The following is a 6,289-nucleotide window of genomic DNA, read 5'->3' as shown; positions in this document are numbered from 1 at the left end:
ATGGATGACACACCAGTTATACACAATCCTTGTGCGGAGATCTTGAAAGCTGTGCCACAGTTTGGAACCAGTACATTTGTTACATCCTCTCCTGTCTAATTATGTGGCTTGTATCTCATGTGGCGCAGTGGGTTAAAGCACTGAGCTGCTGAGCTTGTTGATCGAAAGGTCGCAGGTTCGATTCTGGGGAGCAGCGTGAGCTTCCGCTGTCAGCCCTAGCTTCTGCCAACCTAGCAGTTCGAAAATGTGCAAATGTGAGTAGATCAATAGGTACCGCTCCAGCGGGAAGGTAACGGCCCTCCATGCAGTCATGCCGGCCACATGACCTTGGAGGTGTCTATGGACAACGCTGGCTCTTCGGCTTAGAAATTGAGATGAGCACCACACCCCAGAGTCAGACATGACTGGACGTAGTGTCAGGGGACTACCTTTACCTTTACCTTATCTCATGTGTAAGTAATATGGTTGATTGGTGGGTTGTGAGACAACTGGTGGGATGATGCCAACCATTCCTCTTCAAAAAGAATGCCTTCTAGATTAATTTCACACTTTTTTTGGCATCTGTTTAAACATATTTTAATCAGAAATTATGAACTCTTACACCATTATTGTATCTACTCTTTATATTTTTGTTCCTCAAGAAGTAATGAGTAATATAAACAATGTAGCGAATTACTAATCCCCCACCCAAATTAGAGGTAACTAATGCAGAGTGAGATTTTACAATACACATTTTACACATTAAATTTTACACATTAAATTGCTTTCAAAATCAATTTTCCAAGCAGTAATCTAGCATAGTTTAGAGCTTGTTAAAGCAGCACAGGACACATCTATTTGTATTTACTTTAGAGGAAGTAACTTTACTTCCTTATGATCTTCAAGCATGTGAAAAGGAGGCCAAGGAATTATTACAACACTGTGCTCATCAAATGACTCCTCTTCCACATATGCAAAGGCTCCAGGGAGGAAAACGTTCACATGCAGTAATATTGATCTCTGATCTGAAAGCAATTAAGTTGGGTTTCAATTGGCCATCGTTGCCATTAACCGTGTAAGATCAGTGAATGGGAGCAAGTTATAGCTTCGCACAATAGTTTAAACCCTTGTGCAGGCAGGACTGCTGACTGAAAGGTTGGCAATTTGAATCTGGGGAGCAGAATGAACTCCCATCTGTCAGCTCCAGCTTCTATGCGGGGACATGAGAGAAGCCTCCCACAGGATGGTAAAACTTCTGGGTGTCCCCTGGGCAACATCTTTGCAGACGGCCAATTCTCTCACACCAGAAATGACTTGCAGTTTTTCAAGTCACTCCTGACACACACAAAAACATCACTATAGTATTTTAAAAATGAAAAAGATATGGATGTAGCAGGATCGAGGTGGTAGTTCCTACAAAGCATGACAATTTTGGCACGTCAGGGTATGTGGTCAAACTGTTTCCTTGAAGAAGTTAAAGCAAAGTCTGCAAAGTCTCTTGCCGTTACCATCTATACTGACAAATGTGTTTCATCTCAAAAATATTGCGCCTGAAATCCACAACTGTGGCCCCTCCTCCACTGTCATATACTAATCCAGATTATCAAATCAGATAATCCACATTATCTGCTTTGAACTGGATGATATGAGCCTGCGTTGCCATACAATCCAGTTCAAAGCAGATAATCTGGATTTTATATGGCAGTGTAGAAGGGGCCTGTGATGAACATGCTGGCATTTGAAGCTCACTTCCTGCTCCTCACTAGTCTTCTGTTAGGGATATATTCATCTATATACTTCCCTTATGGCCATATACATCCTTTATGTGGTGTTATGGAGGGTTTTTTGTATTTTTCGTGCAAGTCGTTTCTTGTGTGAGAGAATTGGCTGTCTGCAAGGGTGTTGCCCAGGGGATGCTCAGATGTTTTGATGTTTTACCATCATTATGGGAGGCTTCTCTCATGTCCCCACATGGGGAGCTGGAGCTGACGGAGGGAGCTCATCCATGCTCTCCCTGGATTCGAACCTATGACCTGTCGGTCTTCAGTTCTGCCAGAACAAGGGCTTAGCTCACTGTGCCACTTGGGGCTCCTTAATATATATATATCTATATAAATAAAAATGTAATGTTTGTTTAAAGCATAACTCAAAAACCAGTGGATGATTTGACACCAAATTTGGACACAAGACACCTATCAGGCCAACGAGTGACCATCACTCATAAAAATATTGAAAAACATAACGTAAGGGACTTAAAAAGCCAAAAAACAAAAAATACATTACAATGCATGTGCATAACCACACAAATACACATATAAACAAATATATATACACACATATTATACATGTATATGCAAACACAAAACACATATACACAGACTGGGCCAGAGCAACGTGTGGCAGGGGACAGCTAGTATGTATATATATGGAGGTGATCGTTGTGTTGTTGTGTGTCTTCAAGTCATTTCCAGCCTATGGTGACCCTAGGACAACCCTATCACAATGTTTTCTTGATTAGTGTATTTAGAAGAGGTTTGCCACAGTGGTGGTAGTGGGTACAGTAAATGTACTCTGAATTCAAAGTAGCTTCCAACAACCAAAACAAACATAGTTAAAAATCCCCTTCTTCCCTTCACAGCAGAACACTAGAGAACTAGCTGGTAGAGGCAGATGTATGGAATCATCACAATTTTTAAATTAAAAGTTCAGGAATGCCCCTGATGGGAGTGGTAGAGTTTGCAGGAGTTTCTGTTAAAGCAAGGGTGGGGTTGTTGGTAAACTACTGCTCCCATCACACGTCACTATTTTCCATGCTGGGTGGGGCTGAAGGGAACTGGAGTCCACAATTTGGTAGCCTAGATTTGTTGGTATAGATTTTTGCAAGGCTTGTGTTCCAGGCAATTGGACAGACACTCAATACTTCTATACTTTTTAATTTTGTTATTTTATATAATAACAGCAACAACAACAGCAGCAGCAGCAACTTTATTATTGTATCCCGGTACCATCTCCCTGGAGGGATTCAGGGTGGCTTACACACAGCACACGGTGCCTAAAAAGAAAACATGAGATGAAAACAAATTAAAAATACAATTAAATACAACATATGGCGCAGTGGGTTAAAGCACTGAGCTGCTGAGCTTGTTGATCGAAAGGTCGCAGGTTCGATTCTGGGGAGCGGCGTGAGCTTCTGTTGTCAGCCCTAGCTTCTGCCAACCTAGCAGTTCGAAAACATGCAAATGTGAGTAGATCAATAGGTACCGCTCCGGTGGGAAGGTAATGGCGCTCCATGTAGTCATGCCGGCCACATGACCTTGGAGGTGTCTACGGACAACGCTGGCTCTTCGGCTTAGAAATGGAGATGAGCACCACACCCCAGAGTCAGACATGACTGGACTTAATGTCAGGGGACTACCTTTACCTTTACCTGTGGACATATAAAACATCAATTAACACTCAATTAAAAACAGCACTCATCAACTGATGGTGGTAAGCTACTAAACACGTGGCCAGGCAATAAACAAACAAACTGGGAATGGAATAAGTGCAAAACTGTAGCCACAAGAAGAGGGAATGGGATAAAGTGCAAAGCTGCATAACAATAGTGTTGATAACTAGGGACAAGGCATTCTCAAAAGCTTGTTTGAATAGCCAGGTCTTCAGGTCCCTATGGAAGGAGGACAGTGTTGGGGGTTGCCTAATCTCCAGGGATGGTGTTGCAGAGCTAGGGGGCCATCACCGAGAAGGCCCTCTCTCTTGTCCTCACCAACCATGCTTGAGAACGTGGTGGGACCATGAGGAAAGCCTCCCCAGCAGATCTCAGAGCCTGTGCTATTTCATGGGGTAGGGGTGCAGTCCCAAAGATAGACAGGACCTGAATCATAGAATAATACAGTTAGAAGAGACCACATGTGCAATTTAGTCATGTCAACCCACTTCCATGTAGGAAATAGCACAATCAAAGCAGCCAAATGATAATCCATCTTAAATTGCCCTGAGTCCCTTTGGGGAGAGAGGGCGGGTTATAAATAAAGTATCATCATCATCATCATCATCATCATCATCATCATCATCATCATTATCATCAGGTGACTTAGATGGGTATCATTGCTTAAAACTGGTTAAATGCTAGGATGGTGATTTTTTTCCCCATGTCAGTGACTGCAAGTCACTTTTGCTGTGAGAGAATTGATCATTTGCAAAGGCGTTGCCCAGGGGATGCCCGGATATTTAAATGTTTTACCATCCTTATGGGAGGCTTCTCTCATGTCCCCACATGGGGAGCTGGAACTGACAGAGGGAGTTCACCTGTGTTCTTCCCAGATTCGAATCTCCGATCTGTCGGTCTTCAGTCCTGCCGGCACAAGGGTTTAACCCACCGGGGGCTCTGATGATTTATATCACACTCACATTTGGGTTGTTGTAGGTTTTTTGGGCTGTATGACCATGTTCTAGAATCATTCTCTCCTGACGTTTTACCTGCATCTAGATGCAAGTGAAATGTCAGGAGAGAATGCTTCTAGAACATGGTCATACAGCCCGAAAAACCTACAACAACCCAGTGATTCCGGCCATGAAAGCCTTCAACAATACATACACCCATCTGTTGTTAAGTGTAACCATGAGAAACCAAAACAATCTGCAACACTTCCAAACACGTTTCAAGAATAATTCAATTTTCTTTTGTTTTAAACAAAAAGCCTATTATCTTGCCTAACTCCATTCTCTAATTATTACCGGTACATGAAAAAAAAACAACACATTGCCAGAACAAAAGCACTAGTTTTGCAAACACACTGGAATGCATTATTATGTTTGCTCATATTTGTTTTTATACTAAAATTATTCAACGGATGACTGGAGGAATAAACAAGTCACACAGAGAGCCCAATCAATTTATTAATAGCCAGACTGAGGTTGAATCAGAATCAATTAAACACAAAATTTAGTAAATAGCACTGGTAAGAATACTAACTAGAACTTGCCATTGTTGATCCTCACAGTTCGGTTTGGGGATAGGACCAATGTCTGGGACATTTTTTTTTTTGGCCTTAGCTCTACTTGACAAGATGGTGACAGAGTCTAACAAGACCCCATAAAACCAACAATTCGCTATTTCATAAAGACCATGCAGAGAGTTATTTCTGAATGATGAATGGCTTTTTCCCAAGCCAACTAGTCAGACTAAGAACAAGTTACATAAAGATATTGGCACTTCAGATTTTTGTTTTGTTTTCCCTTTCCCCTTCTTTTCCCCCTTTCCTTCCATATCGAATTTGTTTAAAATTATTTTTATTATATTTTCAAAAAATAATTTTAATTCCACGAGATAGTAAGCCTGCGATCTCAGTCTGTTTTGCCCCTTTTAAACCTAACTCAAGCCCCTTCCACACAGCTGAATAAAATCTCACATTTCCTGCTTTGAATGGGAATATATGGCAGTGTGGACTCAGATTTTGGCCTGCATTAATAGGAGCATAGTGTCTAGCTCTAGGGAAGTCATGCTACCCCTCTATTCCTCTTTGGTTAGACCACATCTGGAATATTGTGTCCAATTCTGGGCACCACAATTCAAGAGAGCTATTGACAAGCTGGAATGTGTCCAGAGGAGGACGACTAAAATGATCAAGGGTCTGGAGAACAAGCCCTATGAGGAGCGGCTTAAGGAGCTGGGCATGTTTAGCCTGAAGAAGAGAAGGCTGAGAGGAGATATGATAGCCATGTATAAATATGTGAGAGGAAGGCACAGGGAGGAGGGAGCAAGCTTGTTTTCTGCTTCCTTGAGACTAGGATGCGGAACAATGGCTTCAAACTACAAGAGAGGAGATTCCATCTGAACATGAGAAAGAACTTCCTGACTGTGAGAGCCGTTCAGCAGTGGAACTCTCTGCCCCAGAGTGTGGTGGAGGCTCCTTCTTTGGAGGCTTTTAAACAGAGGCTGGATGGCCATCTGTCAGGGGTGATTTGAATGCAATATTCCTGCTTCTTGGCAGGGGGTTGGACTGGATGGCCCATGAGGTCTCTTCCAACTCTTTGATTCTATGATTAACCCGGTTCAAAGCAGATATTGCGGCATTTCTACATTGATATTCTGGATTATATGACTCAGTTCCCTTCTACACTGCCATATAAAATCCAAATTATCCACGTTGAACTGGATTATATGGCAGTGTAGATTTATAGTCCAGTTCAACACACATAATGTGGATTATCTGCTTTTATAATCTGGATGATATGGCATTGTAGAAGGGGCCAAGTTCTCACATTTTGCCAGTCAACTCAGAAATGTTTCCTTTTTAAAAAAAAATAA

Source organism: Anolis sagrei, chromosome 1, assembly GCF_037176765.1.
Source record: "Anolis sagrei isolate rAnoSag1 chromosome 1, rAnoSag1.mat, whole genome shotgun sequence".
NCBI classification, from domain to species: Eukaryota; Metazoa; Chordata; class Lepidosauria; order Squamata; family Dactyloidae; genus Anolis; species Anolis sagrei.
Note: the sequence above shows the minus strand (reverse complement) of the source record.